The sequence below is a fragment of the Oryzias latipes genome, chromosome 11 (genome assembly GCF_002234675.1).
Source record: "Oryzias latipes chromosome 11, ASM223467v1".
NCBI classification, from domain to species: Eukaryota; Metazoa; Chordata; class Actinopteri; order Beloniformes; family Adrianichthyidae; genus Oryzias; species Oryzias latipes.
The window spans coordinates 1,533,817-1,556,486 of record NC_019869.2 but is presented as its reverse complement, the minus strand read 5'-3'; the positions used below and the strand labels follow the sequence as shown (position 1 = coordinate 1,556,486).

The 22,670-nt window shown below is 45.8% G+C and overlaps 1 protein-coding gene and 1 long non-coding RNA gene across 2 annotated transcripts in view; one reads left to right on the top strand and one right to left on the bottom strand.

Annotated features, from left to right (window-relative positions):
• LOC110015840 (CD209 antigen-like protein E) overlaps positions 1–22,670 on the bottom strand; it is a 900,664-nt gene that overhangs the window by 784,278 nt on the left and 93,716 nt on the right. The window lies entirely within an intron of this gene.
• LOC111948177 lies at positions 744–21,212 on the top strand. The gene is made up of 3 exons (XR_002874116.1): positions 744–909; positions 6,819–6,823; positions 21,202–21,212. It is a non-coding gene; the product is annotated as an uncharacterized LOC111948177 (long non-coding RNA).

The window sequence follows — 22,670 nt, the reverse complement described above, 5'->3', positions numbered from 1 at the left end:
CAAAAAAAAATTATGCTTTGCTCAGACTTTTAAAGAAGATTTGGGCTTCCTCCTCCCGTGGAAAACATGACGTCGAATCTCCGCCCTGGAACACTCGGATTGGCTGACAGATAGTCCGCCTTCGTCCATCCGCCAATAGTCGATGGTCCTTCTTGAATCTAGTCCACACCCTCACGGAGACAAGTCCACAGTGACATCTGGTTTCCTTCAGATATGTCCATCAAAAACCAGATTGACGGCAGGAACTGCAAGAAGCCTCTGGGTCAAAGTTCAGTCTTTTGTTCTTCCCTTGGCACCGGACATCTAGAGAGGTTCTCACAGATATAATCTGTTCCAGAGATGGTTTGAATGAGGATGTTGTCTTCACTACTGCTGACTTCTGTTAAACAACACCTAAAAGGTCAACATCCCCCTCCTCTGTAGAGGAAGGGGTCGCAGCTGCAGTCCATAGGTCACATCTCAGGAATGTGAGGTCAGGATGCACAGAGTTCAGTTAAAGCACACACTTAAGCTATGGAATAAACTTCAAGTGATATAGGTAAAACAGAAAACGTAATAAAATAAGACAGAAAAACCCTTCTAAAGTGAGGACCAAAAATATAATTTCCTTCACTGCTTACAACGGAGAAATCACCCCTCCTTTCTGCGAGTTCTCATCAGCCTGTCTGCAGGCTCGGGCACGCGCACTCTGATCTGAGAAGCTGTTCCCCCTCCTTCTGCTCTGTCCTGCACTTTGAGGCTGCTTAACTTTCTATGAAATCCATAATCTTTAACCCATTTATCCAAATACTTGATTAATGTCTGATCCTGACTTTCCACATACTTCCAAACTTTATGAAAAGCTTTCTGGACCTGATCAATGTGCTTTCTTACTATCTTTGTTAGATTTTGCGAATGAGTCCCACCCATGTAACCCGTTTTATGGATTTTCCAGCACTGAATCTAATCAGCAGAAAAAGCTTGGAGAATCAGAAAAGAAACCTAATTATTTGTCAACTGAGTCACTATTTTGATTTAGAACGAGGCATTAATCAAAGTGAGCACACACGACAGGGTCCGTCGAAGAAAAGTACATTGAGACATAGAGACAGGCACAAAGACATAAAAACGTTACATACACATACAGCTTCCCCGAAGCTCCGTTTCCCTGTTTTCACACACACCCTCCGCGAGGGTTCGAACCAACGACACCGCGTGTCAAAACAACTTATTCTGAGTCCCACCGCGTGGGTACTTCGTCCACAGCTCCGCGAGCTGGTTTATTCTCTCTCCCTCCGCGAGGGGTCAAACCAATGACACCGCGTGTCAAAATAACTTCATGTCCCACCGCGTGGGTACACCGCTCCGCGAGCGTATTTATTATATATATTATTTATTATATTCCGACGACACCGCGTGTCATTAATATAACCTTATCACCCACCGCGTGGGCCGCTCCGCGAGCGTATTTATTCTTTACTATTCCGACGACACCGCGTGTCGTTAATATAACCTCATCATCCACCGCGTGGAATAAGGTGAACACAGCTTCCGTAAGCTGCACACTTTTTCCTCCCCCTGTGAAGGAGGACACATGCACCTGCAGCTGTCTGGCTGCAGGCGCTCCTGTGTTCAACGTGCACGCGCAGCACCCTGACTGCAGCCGTGTCTCTATCCCTCCCCGAGAGATGAGGTGCGCACACACAAGGACCCAGACACAGTCAACATAAGACCCTAACAAGTAAAGAGAGGACAGACTTTCTGTGTGTCATACTCACTTCAAGCAATGAACCTCGTTATTTGATAAGGGTCCGACGCCCGCGAGGGCACCACTGGATCCAGGGGCAGGGTCACCGATCCTGAAGTCGGATGGGTCAATGCTGAGAACGTGGTCTCAGACCGCGCGTGGTTTTCGGACAACCCCCCCCAGGGGTTCCAGCGATGTCCAAGGCGCGCCGGCCAGCTCGAAGGACCAAATGTGAAGAAACTGGATTTTCTAGAAAGGACTGTATTATATTAGTTCGTTACCCCGTCAGTTTCTTACACACAGAAACAATGAATAACGACTCAGAGACAGTTACTTATCTTTTGTGGAGGTTTTACTTCGCACAAACACGAAGGGGACAGACAGATGAACATGGTACATTCAAAGTCCGAACCCACGAGCTCAGGGATGGGTTTTGGTATAAAAACCCTGCATTTGCATATTCAGAAGATCGTCCGATGGACCTCGTGTGAAAATCACGCCCACAGGTTACTGCTGGAGAGAACCTCCAAGGCTAAAGTGAAGATAAGTCTGAGGCCTGCTCAGCAGAAAACACATGCACAGAAAAGAGGGAGTATGGGAAGAAACTGTTAGAACAATAGTTTGGCTGTGCTTTCTTCAAATGTAATATAATTTTGAGATGACAATACATGCTCAGTGAATAAAGTTTAAACCATTAGTGTAATAAAAGTTAAAGGCAGTTTCTAACTATTCTTCACAGTATCCTTAGTGATAGGGGCACGGAGTCGTTGCCAGAATTTTGTCCTGTCCGAATTTTCACTGAAAGTTTCTCACAGAAGGTCATAAGTTCTGCCTTGACAGGTTTTCGCTGCCACACACATGTATTCACCTACCACCTTTGAAATGCTCATTTATTCATATTGATTTTGTGTTACAGATTGTGAGGGCTTGCGACCACAGCTGTCAGGTTTATTGTATGATGTTATTGTGTGATGACGTAATGAATTTCTGTGATCTCCCTTCAGGAGATCAAGAGAGGGAATGAAGAAATGTATGCTTAATGTTTTAATATTTTATTGCATTTAAGTGTTGTACATTGATTTTGTGTGTACTATGCTTATTCTTCCATTTCACTTGTGATCTGTCACAAAGCTCAATACCTTGACATTTCAACCGGAACATGACTTCACACCTACAGGTTTATGCTGAGCACAGCTGCTTTCAGACTCCTTTCACAGGTAACGCGCCTCGTCGTCCACAGACAAGAAAAAGCAGAAGTTTGACACATGTTAAGTCTGCACCTCTGAAGGGGAACTTAACATTTGCTGTTCAACCAGCAGGACGTTTCAACCACAAAAAGGTCAGGACAGGCCTTGGCAGCAGATCGGAGAGGAGGGAGTCTTCTGGAGAAAAGATACTGAAGGATGCTCTGCACAAAGAAAATAAAGAAAAAAATGTCTCCCATATTCAGCATTTATTTGTATGAACTAGTTAGTGTTGTTGACTCTACCTGTTCTCTGCAGAAAAGTCTTGCAATAGCGAATGTATTCTTTAATCCATTTACGGCACTTTGACATGTCCCTGTATTTTATGCGCTTTATTCTCTCTTTATCTGCATCCCATAAATCTGTTCTCACACTAGTTTGTGATTTTGGAGTAATCCACATCTCGGTCTGCAGGTCCAGAGAGATTAAGTCTTCTCCATCATAACCAAACTGAAGGAAACCCGTGACTTCATCGCTTTCATCGTCCCACTCACAGCCGGCTATTCCTTGGAGAACATGAGAACCTGAACACCAAAGATAAACACTATGAAGAGGTTTGAGCTGCAGTCATGTGGATTTTGAGTTTGCATGATGATGCTAGCAGCTCAAAACTAGACAGTAGCTGTTTCCATGGAGTTGTACTGATGCACCTTAATACGCATTTAACACTAACTCGTTTGAATTAGGAAAAGTCTTTTTCAAACAAGAATCACAGAATCAGACCTCTTTAGAGAATTCTTAACAGTACATTTTCAACTTTACCTTCAGTTTGGTTTGAATTTTTCTTGAAAAAATTCATGTAGGCTTTAAATAAATGCTGATATTCAAGACTCCTTGAATAATAATGGAGGTTTTGGGGATTCCTTTCAGTCAGTCTTCTCCTGCAATCCAGTTCGTCTTCAGTTCCCATGGTCTTGTCACAGTGACTGATCTCAAATTCATCCACAGTTACTGTGCTAAATTCAGAAAAGTTTGCAGTTCCAGGAATGCCCGTAAGGAAGAACTTCAAGGAGTGTTTCACTGAAAAGAAAAGAGTTTTCAACATCTGATAGCTTTATTTATTTATCCAACAACCATTCAAAAACATTTGATTGTTTCCAAAACCTTAGATTTGTTCTAATTAATTTTGGATCAAATTAGCCATGGACTCCATTCCTTATTTGTAAAAGTTGTATTTTTACAGTAAAAAACAAAAACGCCCCTTTTAAACGTCCACTTTATACAGTCTTTCTTTGTCATCATAAAGCATCCAAAAATGATGTTTTTATCTCCAAGGTTGATTTCTTTCATAAATGCTTCCTTAAAACAGTTCTGCTCACACCATAAAAATGAAAACCCTGTGTCAGCAGAGTATTTTTATCATGACAAACCCAGTTTGTTTCTTTCTGCAGACTTGTACTTTCACAGTTTCGTGTCTGCAATGAACACAAAGCATTTATCTTGTCTGTTTTACGCAAAATTAACAGCAATATTAAGTATGAAATGCTTGTGTCAAAATAGGAGGCGTATTTAGATTAAAAAACTGAAACCAAGGACAGAGCAGCAGAAATCAGCCAAACAAAAATAAAATATTTGTGATCTTACCTGCACAAACACCATGACAGAGGAGGTGCAATGTTAAAAAAAATTTAAAAAATCATGCAGCCCACATAGTCAGGAAACGCGCACAAACGCACAGTGTTTCTTCATCGATCAGCGGGCACGCGCACACGGACCGGCACACGCTCTATTTAGCCTTACATTCAGTTGGTCAGAGCAGTTATGAACAGTCTTAACATTGTTAGCTGGAATGTGCGTGGACTTGGCTCTGGGCCAAAGAGATTGAAAGTTTTATCTCACCTGATTGATCTTAAAGCAGATATAGCCTTACTGCAGGAAACACATTTCTGTAAACCATCTCATCACCTCCTGTGCTGCTCACGATTTCCAGTCATATATTCTACAAGTTTCAACTCCAAACAAAGAGGGGTTGCTGTTTTAATTAATAAAAATTTTACATTTACTCATAAGGATACAGTAACTGACCCAGAAGGTAGATTTGTAATTATTAATATATCCATTCAGAATAAGGACTTTTGTATAGTGAGTGTTTATGGCCTTAATGTTGACGACTCTTCCTTCTTTCACAGATTCTTCACCTCACATTCGATTCACTCTGACTCCACAATAATTAAAGGAGGAGACGTCAATCTGATTCTGGACCCTGAACTTGACAGACTCAGCACAGCAGCAAACCAGCGTACATGGCGGTCTGCAAGTATTCTAAAGCAGTACATGAATGATCTGGGTCTCTGCGACGCTTGGCGCTCATGTCATCCAAGCACTAAGGGGTTCACCTTTTTTTCTCCAGTTCACCACTCACACTCCCGTTTAGACTATTTATTAATCAGTAAATCTCTTTTAAAAGAAATTAAAAGTTCCAACATTCATCCAATTATTATCAGTGATCATGCACCAGTCTCTGTAAATATTTCTAGGGAAATATCCACACCCTCAGGTACAACCTGGAGGTTTAATACGTCTCTGTTAAAAGACCAGGAATTTATTGAATCCTTTAAAAAAGAATGGGCAACCTTCTTAGACTTCAACAATACTCCAGACATCTCACCAAGTATTCTTTGGGAAACAGCAAAAGCAGTCACGAGAGAGAAAATCATTTCTTATTCAACGCACAAAAAACGCAAAGAGAAAGCAGATTTATTAGAACTAGAAAATAAAATCAAAACCCTGGAGACTGCTTATGCTGCTTCTGCACAGGAACACATTCTGGGAGATCTGAAAAATTTAAAGCTGCAGTAAAATGACATCATTGATAAACAAACACAATTTCAAACACAAAGGCTACGACTTGAAAGATTTGAAAACTCGAATAAATCTGGCAAATTTCCGGCTAATCAGCTTAAAATTAATAGAGAAAAATCATCAATCACCTCTATTACAGACCAAACAGGAAATGTCACTCACGACCCAGTCAAAATTAATAAAGCATTTGAAAACTTTTATAAAAACTTGTACACATCACAGATCAATCCGTCAGAGCAAAGTATTGACTCATTTCTTAATAATGTAAACCTACCCAGGCTAAATGAGGATCAAATCACAAACTTAGACTCTCCGCTCTCGTTGTCTGAACTTCATGAAGCTCTGTTACTTATGCCCAATGGTAAAGCACCAGGGCCTGACGGCTTTCCTGCTGAGTTTTATAAAGAATTCTGGGAACAACTGGCACCAACATTTTATAAAACGGTCACATCTATTAATGAGAGCCAATCAATGCCACCTAACATGAACTCAGCCAACATAATTCTTCTCCTAAAACCAGACAAAGATCCCACTAGCCCTTCAAGCTATCGCCCTATTTCTCTAATCAATGCAGATGTAAAAATTATCTGAAAAGCACTAGCACAGAGAATAGAAAAAATCACTCCTCACATAATTCACTTCGACCAAACTGGATTCATCAAAGGCAGACACTCGGATGATAATGTCCGTAGACTAGTTAATATAATAGACTTTGCCACCATTGAAAACCAGGAAATGACGGTACTATCACTGGATGCTGAAAAAGCCTTTGACAGAGTAAATTGGAAGTTCCTTATTGCTGCCCTCCATAAGTTTGGCTTGGAGAATCATTCATCAAATGGATAAAAAATATTATATCACAACCCCAATGCATCAGTTAGAACTAATAAACAGACTTCCAACAGGTTTTTTCTTGGAAGAGGAACCAGACAGGGTTGCTGTGAAGAAACTGGATTCTCTAGAAAGGACTGTATTGTATTAGTTCGTTACCCCATCAGTTTCTTACACACAAAAATAATGAATAATGACTCAGAGACAAAACTTAGCTTTTGTGGAGGTTTTACTTCGCACAAACACGAAGGGGACAGACATGAACATGGTGCATTCAAAGTCCGAACCCACGAGCTCAGGGATGGCTTTGGTATAAAAACCCTGCATTTGCATATTCAGAAGATCGTCCGATGGACCTCGTGTGAAAATCACGCCCACAGGTTACTGCTGGAGAGAAGCTCCAAGGCTAAAGTGAAGATAAGTCTGAGGCCTGCTCAGCAGAAAACACATGCACAGAAAAAAGGGAGGATGAGAATAAACTGTGAAAACAACAGTTTGGCTGTGCTGTCTTCAAATGTAATATAATTTTGAGATGACAATACATGCTCAGTGAATTAAGTTTAAACCATTAGAGTAATAAAAGTTAAAGGCAGTTTCTAACTATTCTTCACAGTTGCCCACTCTCTCCTTCTCTTTTTGCTATATTTATTGAGCCTCTAGCTGCAGCAATAGGACAGAATGAGAGCATTATAGGAATAAAAACCAAACACAGCCATCATAAAATTAGTCTTTATGCAGATGACATATTACTGTTTTTAAAGAATTTACATTCTGTAAATGAAACAGCAATGATCATAAATGAATTCTCCTCTATATCAGACTATTCCATTAACTGGAATAAGTCTGTTTTATTACCACTCAATAGGAATGCGGAACAAAGACTCACAATTCCAGTTAAAACAGGAAATATCAAATATCTGGGTATCTACTTTTCCCCCAAACTATCAGAACTGGTGCAGCTAAACTACACCCCATTACTGAAAAGCATACAGGACGATCTAACACGCTGGACCAACCTGCCTCTGTCCCTTATGGGCAAGGTAGCCACGGTTAAAATGAAAATCTTACCCAAAGTTAATTATCTATTCTCAATGATTCCAACACAACCGCCACTAAAATGGTTCAAAACATTAGATTCATCGATATCAAGCTTTTTATGGAACAATAAACCTGCAAGAATTAGTCAAAAAACTTTAAAAAATGCAAAAAGCTGTGGAGGATTAGAATTACCTAATTTCCACAATTACTTTCTTGCAAATAGATTACAATACATCTTAAAATGGTTAAAAAATAATCCAGAAACCAACTCATGGTTAGACTTGGAACAGGCGTTATGTGGAAAGATCAACCTGTCAGATCTACCATTTATTAGCCAAACAGTTAAAAAACAGGATTGTTTCAAAAGTATTAATATAAATGCCACTTTAACCACCTGGTGGGAATTTCTCAAAATATCAAAATCATCAATTCAACCGTGCAAAATGACACCCATCTGGAACAACCCGGACATCCTTATTAACAAAAAAATGATTCACTTCCCAGCTTGGCAAGCAGGGGGCATAAAACAACTAGAGCACGTAATTATTGATAGAAGATTCATAACTCCCCAGGAACTTCAAGACAAACATGGAATAAATAACTTCTTGGAATATCAGCAACTTAAATCAAGTATTACTAAAAAGTTTAAATACAGAGACAACGATTTAAAGCTACCAGATGTAGTTACCAATTTCTCAATGAATAGAACTCTCTCCAAAATATACAAACTTTTATGTAATTTAGATAACAATATTTCCCTTCCAACAACAAAATGGGATGCGGATTTGAGCATCAGCACAGATGGAAGCTTCTGGTCAGAACTTTGTCTAAACGCCTTTAAACTGACAAAATGTCTAAATCTGCAGCTAATCCATTTCAGTCAGACAACTCATGCAGTACAATGTTTATTTCCCATCTTTTAGTTGATTACATTCTTAGATTGCATTTCTCAATCCATAAGTTGCATTTCACATTCCAATTTTAGCATATCCCGTTCCTTAACGTAGCATTTTACATTCCATATCGGCATTTCTCATTCCTTGACGTTAGCATTTCACATTCTTTGAATTTGCCATTCCGTACTGCATTTCACGTTCCTTAGGCATTTCAACTTCCTTTGGCATAAACTCCGTGCGATTCCATGAAGTAAATATCTTAAGGTATATAAGCTTTAGGGTAAACTACCCCCTAACGGAGCTAACAGGTGGAAGCCGGGGAGGAAGGTGGGGCGAAGAGCGCAGTGCTGCAGTAAGAGGATGAACAGTATACACACCTGGACTTTAAATAGGACGCTGGACAGGTGAGTTAGATTTCGAACCGCCCTAGGGGAGTGGCCTAGTAATAGCCTGTATGAGATTGCCTGCCCCGAAATACTCCCAGGGTCGTCCATTTCAGTCAGACAACTCATGCAGTACAATGTTTATTTCCCATCTTTTAGTTGATTACATTCTTAGATTGCATTTCTCAATCCATAAGTTGCATTTCACATTCCAATTTTAGCATATCCCGTTCCTTAACGTAGCATTTTACATTCCATATCGGCATCTCTCATTCCTTGACAATTAGCATTTCACATTCTTTGAATTTGCCATTCCGTACTGCATTTCACGTTCCTTAGGCATTTCAACTTCCTTTGGCATAAACTCCGTGCGATTCCATGAAGTAAATATCTTAAGGTATATAAGCTTTAGGGTAAACTACCCCCAACACCAATTGAGGTTTAAAGGAATTTCAATTTAATTTATATATATATATTAGTGTGTAATCCGATTTACAAGTAAGACTGCTATGTGTGACCCGGCACCTTTGACCGTTGGGCCGTTCCCGTTCGAGTACAGCGCCACGAAGGGAACATACTATTTACTGTGTCTGCTATGTGTGACCCGGCGCCATTGACCGTAGGGCCGCTCCCGTCCGAGTACAGCGCCACGAAGGGAACATACTATTTACTGTGTCTGCTATGTGTGACCCGGCACATTAGACCGTTGAGCCGCTCCTATTCGAGTACAGCGCCACGAAAGGAACATACTATTTATTGATTCTGCTATGTGTGACCCGGCACCTTTGGCCGTAGGGCCGCTCCCGTTCGAGTACGGCGTCACGAAGGGAACATACTATCTAGTGGATTTACTACAAGTTACTGACACCGAAGACTGCCGGGCCGCTCTCTTAGAGGCAACCACTAGGAACTAGCGAGAAGAAAGAGAGAGAACCAGAGCCGATCTTAAATTAAACGCTTGAGACACGGTAGCAAATGAACCAACACTGTATTTGATTGCTGGATATTTTAGGCTTCCACCTGGCTTGACATTTCAACATACAGCATGACTTATTTTTCTTTGAGCTGCTAGAATGTCTTTAGGCTTGAATCTAATATATTTCTGGAATGCCGAGGAGGACCACCGCCCCATCGCTTTCAGTGTAGCAGTAGGAACCTGAAGAGCAGCAGTCGTTGCAGCACCAATTCTCAGGGAGTGCAGGGTGTATTGTTCTGCCGGGAGACCGCAGGAGGAACAGAGCGTATGGAACTTCGAAGCCATCCAACTTCTAGACAGAGGTTTTACGCCATCCACCAAAAACAGAGGTGATGACCAGGGAGTAGTGGGTCGAAGGCTCAGGAAACGTTGCATGGATAAAAAAGGACAAAAAGCAGTATCAGTCTTGGCTATGAATATTTGAACACCTTTACCGAATTTATCAGTTTTGGAATGCTTAAGGTTAATGACATAAAAGTGCTCAGTGAATGATAAATCAGAATAGGTGAGATCTGTTTGTGGGTTAAAGGATAGCGTTCTAGACGTGTATTCGCCACACCTTAAAAACCCATAGAAAGCCATTAGAATTACAGTTTCTAATAAAGAATCAACATAGGGAGAGAAGAAACCAGCTCGTAATTTTAACACTAGGCTATGCACCAAAGGTAAAGTAAGAGGCAACCTGTTATCATCCCCTGAAGGACGCGCCTTTAAAAGGCCGTTGAGGAGAAGGCGAATGGAGGGGTGTTCGAGAAGATTTATAGGTGAAGAGGTCCAACATCTCACGTAAAACTGGATGGCAGCCAGGCAGGATTTGATGCTCTGAACTTGATACCGGCGATTCTCAAATAAATGTACAACAAAGGCACAGACTAGAGGAATTTTTACTGGCAAAGGTTGAGCATGAATACTGGCGCAGAAAGAGCAATAGGATTTCCAGGATGAGTCATAGGATTTAATAGTACGTTTGGCCAGACCAAATCGCATGTATCCGGCGGCAGACAATAGCAGTTCATTCAGTGGAGAGAAACTCAATCGAGAACCATCTGTTGGAACGATGGGCAAGGGAGGCTGTGGTGATCGGCTTGCGGACATAGAGTTCTGAACTCCTGAAATTTAAAACGAGAGAGAGCATCAGCAACTGTATTTAAATGGCCAGGAATAAAAGTAGCTCGCAGAATAAAATTGTTCAAGACACTAAACCATGTCAACCGCCGCATGAGACTATTTATCATCGTGCATCGAGAGCGACCTTTGTTGATGATTTCTACAATGGCTGCATTATCACAAAACACCCTTATGCGCTTCCTTGACCATTGATCTCCCCACAGCGAGCTTGCTATTACGATAGGATACAATTCGAACAAAGCTGTGGATTTGGCTTCGGCTGCCTGAATTTTCATTGGCCAAACATCAGCAAACCACTCGTTATTAAATATACCCCCAAAACCGACGGAAGGCGCAGCGTCCGTAAAGAAATGGAGAGAGTCCGAAGACTCGAACTGCACGTTATAAAAGAAAGAAACACCATTCCATGCACCCAAGAGAAGGGACCAGAAACGCAAATCGGAAAGGGAACCGGCGTCCACGATGACAGGATCGTGGAGGTTAGGGACCGAGTTAGCGAGATCGAGCAGACGAGATACAAAAGAACGGCCGTGAGGAATAATGCGCATGGCAAAATTCAGGTGGCCCAAGAGAGACAACATATCACGCTTGGTCACGCGTCCCCCGGACAGAAAAGTCGACGTGGCAGCCCGGATACGATCAAGCTTATCAGAGGACAGAGAAGCCTGCATCAGAGAACTATCGAGAACAACACCCAAAAATTCCAAGCGTGTGGAAGGACCACACGTCTTCTCCGAGGAGAGCGGGACGCCCAGTCGGGAGAACAGTGATGTAACAGCAGAAATGCAGCGACGGGGGGGAGAGGACGGGAAATCGACCACCAAAAAATCGTCCAAAAGATGCAAAACGAAGGGGAGCTTGTGAGAATTGTACAAAATCCAGCATAAGGCCTCCGACAAAGAATTGAAAATATGAGGACTACTACGACAACCGAATGGCAAACGTACAGAGAAATAATATTTAGAGCGCCATCTCACGCCAAAAAGGTGCCACTGCGACGGATGCAAAGGAATGATCTTAAATGCATCCGAAATGTCGGCCTTCCCTAACCATGCACCGCGACCGGCAGAAATCAACATGGAGATGGCATCATCGACAGACGCGTAAAAAAGAGAAAAGGGCTCGCGAGGGATCAAACTGTTAATACTCGGAACCAAAGAATTACGAGGAGAGGAGAGGTCAATAATAAGACGTTTCTTTCCGGAATATTTCCGGGTGGCCACCCCTAAGGGGCTGACCCGAAAAACGGGAAACGGGGCCCTGGAGAAAGGCCCAATCATATAGCCCTTATCAACTTCCTTGGCCAGGAGCGCATCCACAACCCCAGGTTCCGCACGGGCAGACAGCAGGTTCCCACAAACATAAGAAACAGTAGGGAGAAAACTTAAACCAGCCAGAAAACCCTGAACCAATCCAGTAATCAGAAAGTTGACAAAGCAAGTGTCATGGTGCGATGCCAGCCGCAGACAAAGCTGACACATTCACGGGAGTAGACGGATGTCCGACGTTTATTTCCCAGAGGGTTTGGATCGGACTCTCCGAGGGCACACAGACCGGGGGTGGCTGTCCGCACACCAGCTACAGACATGCATAAACCTACAATTAGGATACACGCAAACACCTTCATTGAAATTGTGACAGATGGGAGGCTTAACTTGGGGCCGAAAAGGTACCTGTCCCCGAGGGAGAAACTGAGGGGCAGAACCAGACTGGTGAGCAGGATGAGTTGACAGAGCACGCAGAGCAGTCTTTGGACAGAGCGAAGCAGAGTGAGAAAACGATCCACAAACGCTGCAGGTGAAAGTCCGATGTCCAGTAAAATGTCGGCTGATGAGCGTCAAATCCACAACAGACCAGTCCAGACGCTGATTAAACTTTTGAAGGTACATGGCTGCCTTAGCAGAAAAGGATTTATGGTACTCAAAGAACAGAGGCCGGCCATATGACAGAGCCAGATCCGCAATGATAGCCAGATAAACGTCCAATTCCTCGCGTCGATGAGGGTAAACCTCGCAAAGTACGTCACGGAAAACCCCAAAAGCCACGACGAATTCGGCCAGAGTGAGACTCTTGTCCGGACGAGGATCGCTGTCCTTCAGGACCACAGAAAAATTCCCACAATCGACGAAGCGGTGATCAGATGTCGAGGAGCCGCACAGCAGAATTTTCACCAAGTTGACATCATTACCTCTCAAAATGCACGCCCTAAGGGCGTCGGGGATGGCAGCAGCCGGGGCGAGGAACCTGGAACCCAGAGCAGGAGCTGGAGCGGCGGTTCCCAGAGTCCGCAGATGAGCGGCGCCGCCAGCGGCGGGGTCGAGCAGAGCGCTCTCGCGCAGAGCCGCGGGCACGAGCGCCGAAGTGCCCGGCACGGAGAAATCCGAGGCAGAAGGCAGGATGGCACGCTCCACCACGGAGATTCTGGAGTTCATGGCGTCCAGGGAAGCTTTGATGTCCAGGAGGGAGGAAACGACAGAAGCCCCAGCCGAAGGCGGAGAAACAATGCCGGAAGGACCCGGAAACACATGGACGTCAGGAGCCGCAGCTGGAGCAGAACGCTTCCGGGAAGGAGCCTTCCCCTTGCCCCTCGAGCAAGCGTCGCCGGCCTCCCGGTCGCCCGAGGCGAGATCGACCTGGGCCAGAAAAAACTGAAACAGATTACTATGAGACATGCCCGGAGGCGCCGGGACGCCCGCGTCATACAGAGCCCCCAGGATGCGGTGGACAGGCCAGTCCTGGAGACGCTTGGCTGAAATGCGGGAGCTACGTCGCAGAGGACGCGAAGCCGCAGCGGAGCCGCCCGGAGATATGGAGACGGGGGGAGCAGTCGCAGGAACGAAGGAAGCCTCCCCATCAGAAAAGGGGGGGCGATCGCCGTCGGAATCGCAAGGCGGGGAAGACATACCGACGCCAATGAACACCAGGAGAAGCACCGACAGCATGGAGAATAGCGAAGAGCGCAGTGCTGCAGTAAGAGGATGAACAGTATACACACCTGGACTTTAAATAGGACGCTGGACAGGTGAGTTAGATTTCGAACCGCCCTAGGGGAGTGGCCTAGTAATAGCCTGCATGAGATTACCTGCCCCGAAATACTCCCAGGGTCGTCCATTTCAAAACTCTTCACAGAATTTACTACACTGGACAGAGGATGTTTAAGATGGGTCTCAGCAACTCAGACATTTGCGAGCACGGTGACAGTAATCTACTCGACAGCTACATGCATGCACTGTGGTTCTGCACGCCTGTCCAGGCTCTCTGGCAGCAGGTATGTGCCATGTGACTGATTTATCAGTCTGGCTTAAGGTTTCAATCACGGCTTCACCGTCACTTTGTGTGCTTGGTGACATGAGTGCCATCGATATAGAAGGAGGATTAGTATCTATCATTTTCATAACTCTTTCTATTGCTAAAAAAACTATTTTAATAAATTGGAAAAACAAGAAAAATATAAATATAAGTCAACACAGAAATCTGCTGCTTGATCATATCAGCTTGGAAAAAATGTCAGCCCAAAGTTCAAGTAACTTTGAAATAATTCAGTCTCTCTGGTCTCCCATAGCTAACTCCATGACTTAGGGGGTGGGGGGGCCTGGTCGTCGCTGCTCCTTGCCAATCTGCTGTGGTTCGGGGCCTCCGGTGCCTGGCGGAGGGTGATGGGGGCTCCGTTGGTCGGGGGGTAGGGTCCGGTGCCTGGGTGGGGCGGGCTGGAGCGTTGCGTGGTCCTCTGGGCTTGGGTGTGGGGGTGCGTGGTGGGGGGGGTGGGGTGGTGGTCTGGCTTGGCTTGGGGGGGTGGTCCCTTTGCCTGTGCTGGGGGGGGTTGGCGGGGGGCCCTGCTTGGGGGTGGGCCGGCGGCGCGGGATGGGCTGCCCATCTACACCTGGGGCTGGGATCGGCCCTTCCCTGGCTCTGGGACGGGACGGGACAACGCTCTTGGGGCCCCTGGTCGCTCTGGAGGTCATCCGTTTCGGCTGCGGGGTCTGGGGTGGGGGCTTGTCGTCCCTGTCCTGTGGGGGGGCGTTCTGGGGGGAAGGGGGAGCCCACTATTGGTACGGGACATGGGGGGTTGACGGGTCGGGGTCTCCGCTGAGGCAATCGGCGGTTGCCCTGGCCGGTTGGCTACCTCAGTCCCGTCGAGGCCTGACCAGAGCTCTTCTAGGGCCAGCGTTTGGGGGTGGGGGCCTGGACTTGCTCCGGGGGGCGACGCTTTCTGGATCCTCTCTCTCTGTGTGGAGTGGGTGGTGCTGGGTCTGGGTTGACTGCGCCTCCGGTGATGGGGCCCCTGGGCTGGGTGGACCTGGCCCCTATGCTGGGGGGGGGGGACAGCTGTTTGACCACCGGGGGACAGTCTACCAGCTGGGGGGGGGGGGGGGGGGGGCTGCTCGTCTGGGGCTGTGGGCACCCTTCTCGGATGGGGCCCTGCGTTGGGCTCTCCCGGCGCGGCGGGGGGCTGCCCTCCTGGTTGGGCTGGGGCGGCGCTCCCTTTCCCTCCGTGCCTCCCTGCTCTCTGGCTCTGGGGGCCTCGCGGCGGTCCTGCTGGTCCTGGCCTGTGTGGCGGGCTGGGTCGCCCAGGGGGCGGTTGTTCCCTGCCTGCTGCCCTGTGGCTGCCCCTGCTGATGCGGCGGGGGTCTTGGTGTGGGGATGGCTGGGCACTCTTCTTCTTTCTTTTCACATTCCACCGTCCATTTTAGAAAAACATAAACACTCACCTGAGCACAGGTGTTGGCTCACCTCTGCACTAAAAGTTTGCATGATTGAATGACTGAAATATTTCACACTAGTTGGTTTTAGGGCATAAGTATGCGTGTGAACACTATCTGTTTTGTGTACATTTCGACATGTGGACATTTTTGCAGCTTGCAGGTGTGTTGATAACATTTGAGTGTGTGTGTGGACAGGTTCCGCCCTTTTTGTACTACATTTGAACCTTACCGTAATGATAAACAACCAGTAAACTTGCTGCTCTATGCTGCTTCATGGTCTAATCCCCCCCCCCTCCTATTATCACCCTCTAACCCCCCCCCCCCCCTCTAACATCCCTCCCTTTTTCTTCCCTTCTTTCCTTTTCTGTCCAACACCAAAGATTTTCAAACATGGTTGAAATTAATAAAGTTTGGCCTCAATTACAAAAGGGGTTTATTCAGACATACCTTTGGTTTGTCTGAAGATTAATAACCCCCCTTGTTAAAGTAAAATATGTCCAACACAAGAGGCCCTCAGCTCTCATCTGTCTGCCCAGCTGTTGGACAGGACAAGTAAAAAAAATAAAATAAATAAAACACGTTCCTGAAGAAAAAGAAAAATAGTTTGCAGGGGCCTTACTTGTATGTGCAGGTGGAAGCCAGTTTAACATACCGGTCACTGAGAGGAGGGGGGATCTAGGTGAACAGAGTCACGTCACGCTTGTAGATTATCGCCGCTACGCTGCAGATGCGCCAAAGTCTGGCCGATTTCTTGTGTGCAGGGAGCTGTGAACGAGTCTACTTGTCAGCTCCCACTCCCTGTTCGGTTCAGAGAACTCAAAACCCTGCTTACCTGCCTGCCAACCCCCGTTCTACTTCCCGATGCCTTGGATGTATGGCACAGCACAAGTTCATGTCCGAACGAAGAGGAGGAAAGCTTTTAAAGCACCGCCACCAAATTAACATAAGTGTGTTACTGCTGCCTCACAATTAGTGGGCGTGTCCTACTTGCCAGACATTGTTATAAAGAGGACTGACTACTAACTCCCTCAGAACCAATATCTGCAGTGCCTCAGCAAAACTCTGTCCCCTCCTTCAGACCCCCCAGCAAGATATCCCACAAGCCATCACCACCACATGTCACGTTCACCATACCCTCTGTGATATCCACACGACCTATCTACCCTAAGAAACGTATCAGGAACTATAATAATCTTAAAACAGTGCACATCCAGAACTCATCTAGTCACCACCAATCCAATCACAGTAATAAATCAGCCGATCTTAATTTGGCTCTATTAAACGTTCAATCACTTTCAAACAAATCCTTTCTTATACATGACTTTATTTTAGATAACAATCTTAATGGCCTGTTTTTAACAGAGACCTGGAATTCTGGTTCACCAATCTCTCTGTCAGAGGCAACCCCACCCCTTTTTAATTTCACAAATAAGGACAGAAAACATGGCAGGGGTTGTGGGACTGCTGCAATTTTATCTGCAGGTATTGGTTTTAAAGACATCATATTTAACGAATATTCTTCTTTTGAATATCAGGCTATTGTATTTAATAATCCCGTCATGTTGTGTTTGATCGTGTACAGACCTCCTAAATATAATTCATCTTTTATTTCTGATTTTTCTGATCTGCTTTCCTCGGTATACATGGATTTTAGAAAAATAATGGTTCTAGGGGATTATAACTTACACATTGATGACCCTACAGAAATGTATGTCCGTGATTTTGGGAATATTTTAACAGTTATGGACTTTGTTCAGCATGTGAATGTGCCCACCCACAACAGAGGTCACACTCTGGATCTTATAATTACTCACGGCCTGAAGGCCACAGTGACCTCTGTTGTGGATGTGGGCATTTCAGACCATTCATGTCTGTTTTTTAAGGTGCATGACTGCATGATTGAGAAACTCCCTGAGAGAACCATTAGAAGGCGCCGTCTAAATCCTGAAGTGGCTGCAAACTTTATCTCACATTTGGAAAATCAGCAACCATCTCTTTCATATCCAACTATGGACTCATCGATTCAACACTTTAATAATAAACTCACCACAATTCTGGACAAAGTTGCCCCATTAAAATTTCAAACAGTTAAGGAGAAAGCTCCACCTCCTTGGAGAACGGAAGATATCAGGAAACTCAAAAGAATGGCAAGGAGGGCAGAACGGCGTTGGCGGAAAACAAAACTCGCCATACATCACCAAATTTTTAGAAATACCACAATGCATTACAATAATTCCATTAAAAAGGCAAGGCAAGACTATTTCTCAAAGTTCATCGCAGAAAATCAGTCAAAGCCAAAAAACCTCTTAGCCACAATTGATAAAATAATAAACCCAACCTCTGGCCCACCATCCACCTTTGACAGTAAAACCTGTGAGGAGTTTGCAGTCCACTTCACCGCTAAGATAGATGGCATTAGATCATCTATCTTACATGGGAGGGATCAACAACCCCCCGTTAACCTTTCAACCGTACGTCCTCCTATCAGTGAGAAAACACTCGACGGTTTTGTCTTGATTGACGCTGCAGCACTCAGAGAAGTGATGTCCCAAATGAAACCAAAAACGTGTTCTCTTGATCCTATCCCCACCTCACTTTTTAAGTCAGTTTTCACATCATTTGAGGAGGAATTACTAAACATTTTGAACTGCTCTCTTCAGACTGGAGTCTTCCCTGCAACCCTAAAAACTGCTTTAGTGAGACCCATTCTGAAGAAGAGTGGTTTAGATATGTCCGATCCAAATAACTACCGGCCGGTATCCAACCTGTCATTTTTAAGTAAAATTTTAGAAAAGCTTGTTTTTACTCAACTGAATGATTTTATTAATGAAAATAACATTTTAGAAAAGTTTCAGTCTGGTTTTAGATCTCATCACTCAACAGAGATGGCATTTGTCAGGGTCTTAAATGATCTCAGGTCCAATGCTGACATGAAGAAAATATCTGTACTAGTCTTACTGGACCTGAGTGCAGCCTTTGACACAGTTGACCACTCTATCCTTTTAAACAGACTTCATGACATGGTTGGAATTACTGGGACAGCTTTTAGTTGGTTTGAATCCTACCTCACAAACAGAGATTTTATTATTAATTTAAATGATTTCTCATCTGAAAGGCACAAACTGACTTGTGGGGTGCCTCAAGGCTCCATCCTGGGTCCCACACTTTTTAATCTTTACATGCTTCCACTTGGTGATGTCATCAGGAGACACGGCATTAGCTTTCATAGTTATGCTGATGACACTCAACTATATGTAGCTGTGTCTCCTAATGACACTGGACCCCTGGATAGCCTTTTAGACTGTATTTTAGACATTAAAATGTGGATGGGAGAGAACTTTTTGCAGCTCAATCAGGACAAGACTGAAGTCTTGATTATCGGTTCTGAAGCTGAGAGAGATAGGGTCCAATTTTATCTGTCAACCCACTCTATGACTACACGTGACACAGTAAGGAACCTCGGTGTGATTTTATTTATTTATTTATTTATTTTTTAAAACTTGTCCTGTCCAACAGCTGGGCAGACAGATGAGAGCTGAGGGCCTCTTGTGTTGGACAGATTTTACTTTAACAAGAGGGGTTATTAATCTTCAGACAAACCAAAGGTATGTCTGGATAAACCCCTTTTGTAATTGAGGACAAACTTTATTAATTTCAATCATGTCTGAAAATCTTTGGTGTTGGACCGGACGGAAAAGGAAAGAGGGGAAGAAGAGAGAGGGACGATAGAGAGAGGGGGGGTAGGGGCTGATAATAGGAGGGGAAGGGGGGATAAGACCATGAAGCAGCATAAAGCAACAAGTTTACTGGTTTACCGCAGCAGCAGCGGCAGCCGGAATCCCCCCAACGCCACACGGGAACCGGCAGGGAACAACCGCCGCCCGGGCGACCAAGCCCGCCACCCAGGCCAGGGCCAGCACGACCGCTGCAAGGCCTCCAGAGCCAGAGAGCAGGGAGGCACGGAGGGAGAGAGAGCACCGCCCCAGCCCAACCAGGAGAGCAGCCGCCGCGCCGGGAGAACCCAACGCAGGGCCCCACCGGAGAAGGACGCCCACAGCCCCAGACGAGCACCCCACCACCACCCAGGAGTTCGGGGCATCCCCCTGCCCCAACCCCAGGTACGAGCCAGGACCCCCCAAGGGAGACCCGCTCCGCACTCCAGGCAGCCATCCGCCCGGCCCACGGTTGGTCCAGGGAGGAGCGAGGCAGGGGCCCGCCTCCCCCGCCCAAGAGGGGGGAACCCCGGGGAAAAAAGAGGGCCCACAAGGGGTGTTGTAAATATGGCCCGACCAGGCTCAGCCACAGTTGGAAATTTGGCGGGGCCCAGCGCTCAGGAGCAAGGACCAGAACCCACCCCCCAGGGACACGAACACTCCCGGCTCAGATGTAATGTGAACCCCCCCACCGCGCAGAGAGAGCACCGCCGGATCCAGGAAGCCGGCACCCCGGGGACACGGCCGCCGTTGCAAAGGGGCCCGTACCCCCCACCAGGGAAGAGGCAGGGGACAGATGGTCCTAGGTCCCACCTTCCTTGCAAATGGTCTTTTAACAGAGACGTATTAAACCTCCAGGTTGAACCCGAGGTTCTGGGTACTTCCCTTGAAATAGTAACAGAAACTGGTGCATGGTCACTGATAATAATTGGATGAATGTTGGAACTTTTAATTTCTTTCAAAAGGGAGTTACTGACTAATAAATAATTTAAACGAGAGTGTGAATGATGAACTGGAGAGAAAAAGGTGAACCCCTTAGTGCTTGGATGACATGAGCGCCACGCGTCGCAGAGACCCAAATCATTCATGTACTGCTTTAGAATACTTGCAGACTGCGATGTACGCTGATTTGCTGCTGTGCTGAGTCTGTCAAGTTCAGGGTCCAAAACAAGGTTGAAGTCTCCTCCTATAATGATTGTGGAGTCAGAGTGAGCTGAGAGTGAGGTGAAAAATCTGTGAAAGAAGGAAGAGTCGTCAACATTCGGGCCATATATGCTTGCTATGCAAAAGTCCTTATTCTGAATGGATATATTAATGATTACAAATCTGCCTTCTGGGTCAGTAACTGTATCCTTATGAGTAAATGTAACATTTTTATTAATCAAAACTGAAACCCCTCTTTGTTTGGAGTTGAAACTGGCAGAATACATAGCTGGATACTGGGAACAGCACAGGAGATGACCAGCTGATAAAGATAAATGGGTCTCCTGCAGCAGAGCTATATCTGCTTTAAGATCATCCAGGTGATTTAACACTTTCAATCTCTTTGGTCCAGAACCAAGTCCACGCACATTCCAGCTAACGATGTTAAGACTGTTCATAGCTGTTCTAACCGGGAGAGTGCAAGGCTAAATAGTGCCTGTGCCCGTCCGTGTGCGCGTGCACGCTGTGCGTACCTGCTACACTGACAAGCGCTGTGCGTTGGGGTGAACATGTCTTGACTGTCAGCTGCATGTTGCGTGCGTCCTGTGTGAGCCTAAGTGAGGTTTTTGCAGTTTATCAACGTGTGTGTGCGGGATCGCGTGTGCATTCTCTTATGCGCGTGCTAGTATGCGCGTGTGCCCGTTCCGTGCATAAATAAATACTCACCGCGGTTGCGTTGACTTTACCTGTTTCACATAGGAGGAGATGGGAAGGGGGGGGGGGACAAGAGAAAAGAGAGAGGAAAACAGAACAAAAACAAAAACAACGAAACAACAACAGAAACATGAATGTGAGAGAAAGAAAAAACACTTTTCCTGAGAGGTGTGGATTATTGATGATCCGATTATTTCCTATTCAGTTAAATAAGTTTGCGGGTTTCTTCTGGGCGGCGCAGATGTCAGTGCACCTCTGAAAGCCTTCAGCACAGCCAGGGTGTTACCTCTGGGTCCCGGAACAGCTTGCGGTTCACAAAAAGTTTATCAACGGCAACCACCGCACGGGCTCCAGCAGACAGGTGCTTCCTCCTCAGCGGGAAGAGGATTTTCCACCGGCGGAGGATCTCGCCTGGAAACTGATCATTAACACTGTAATGTGTGCCTTTCAGCTCTCGCCCTCTGCTTTTTACCTGCTCCTTTTGTTTATAATGTTCAAATTTAGCAACAATAGGGCGGGGACGCTGATTGTCCGGCCTTTTTCCTCCGAGCCGGTGAACCCTGTGAAAGGAGATCTTCTGGACTTCCTCCTTGGGGAGCTTCAGAAGGTCTTCCAAAAAGGACCTCACTGTGGCCTCGGGGTCTTCTCCTGCCTCCTCTGGAACCCCGGAGATCACTAGATTGTCCCTCATGCTCCTTGACTGAAGATCCAAGAGGGTTTCCTTGATTGATCGGTTCTCCTCGGAGAGACGAGCGGTGTCGTTGCCCAGAGTCTTGACGGTCTCTCTGAGGGCCTGATTCTCCTCTGCGAGCTCCCGCACCTGCTGCTGGCTGAATTCCAGAGACTCCCGCAGACCTTGAAATTCTCTATGGAGGATCTACAGCAAATTGAGGCGGCAATCAAAGCTGGAGAGCTTTTTGTCAATCGAGTCCAGGATATCGCTCACGCCGCTGCTTGGAGAGGACGCAGCCCCGGGAGAGTCCTCAGGCCGTCCACGCTTGGAGGAGGGGGTGTTGGTGGCGGTTTTGGGTTTCACCATGACGCAGGTATTGTAGCACTCGTCGATGAATTTCTCCAGGTCCTCCAGGCTGACAGAAGCTTAATCTCTTAACAGGTTATGTTAGTTTGCCGGAAATATTTTAATATGGCGGAAAAATGAAACAAGATCGAAAATGTTTGTTCAAATGCTTACGCGCCGCCAAGTCGACTCACCACACTCGTCTCGCTGGGTCTCGCGATACTACAGCATCACGTCCTGGTGTGATTTTAGATGCAGATCTTAGCTTTGAAAAACACGTCAATCAAGTAACCAAGACTGCATTTTACCATCTCAGAAATATCGCCCGAGAGAGACCCTTTCTCTCTAGAGCCAG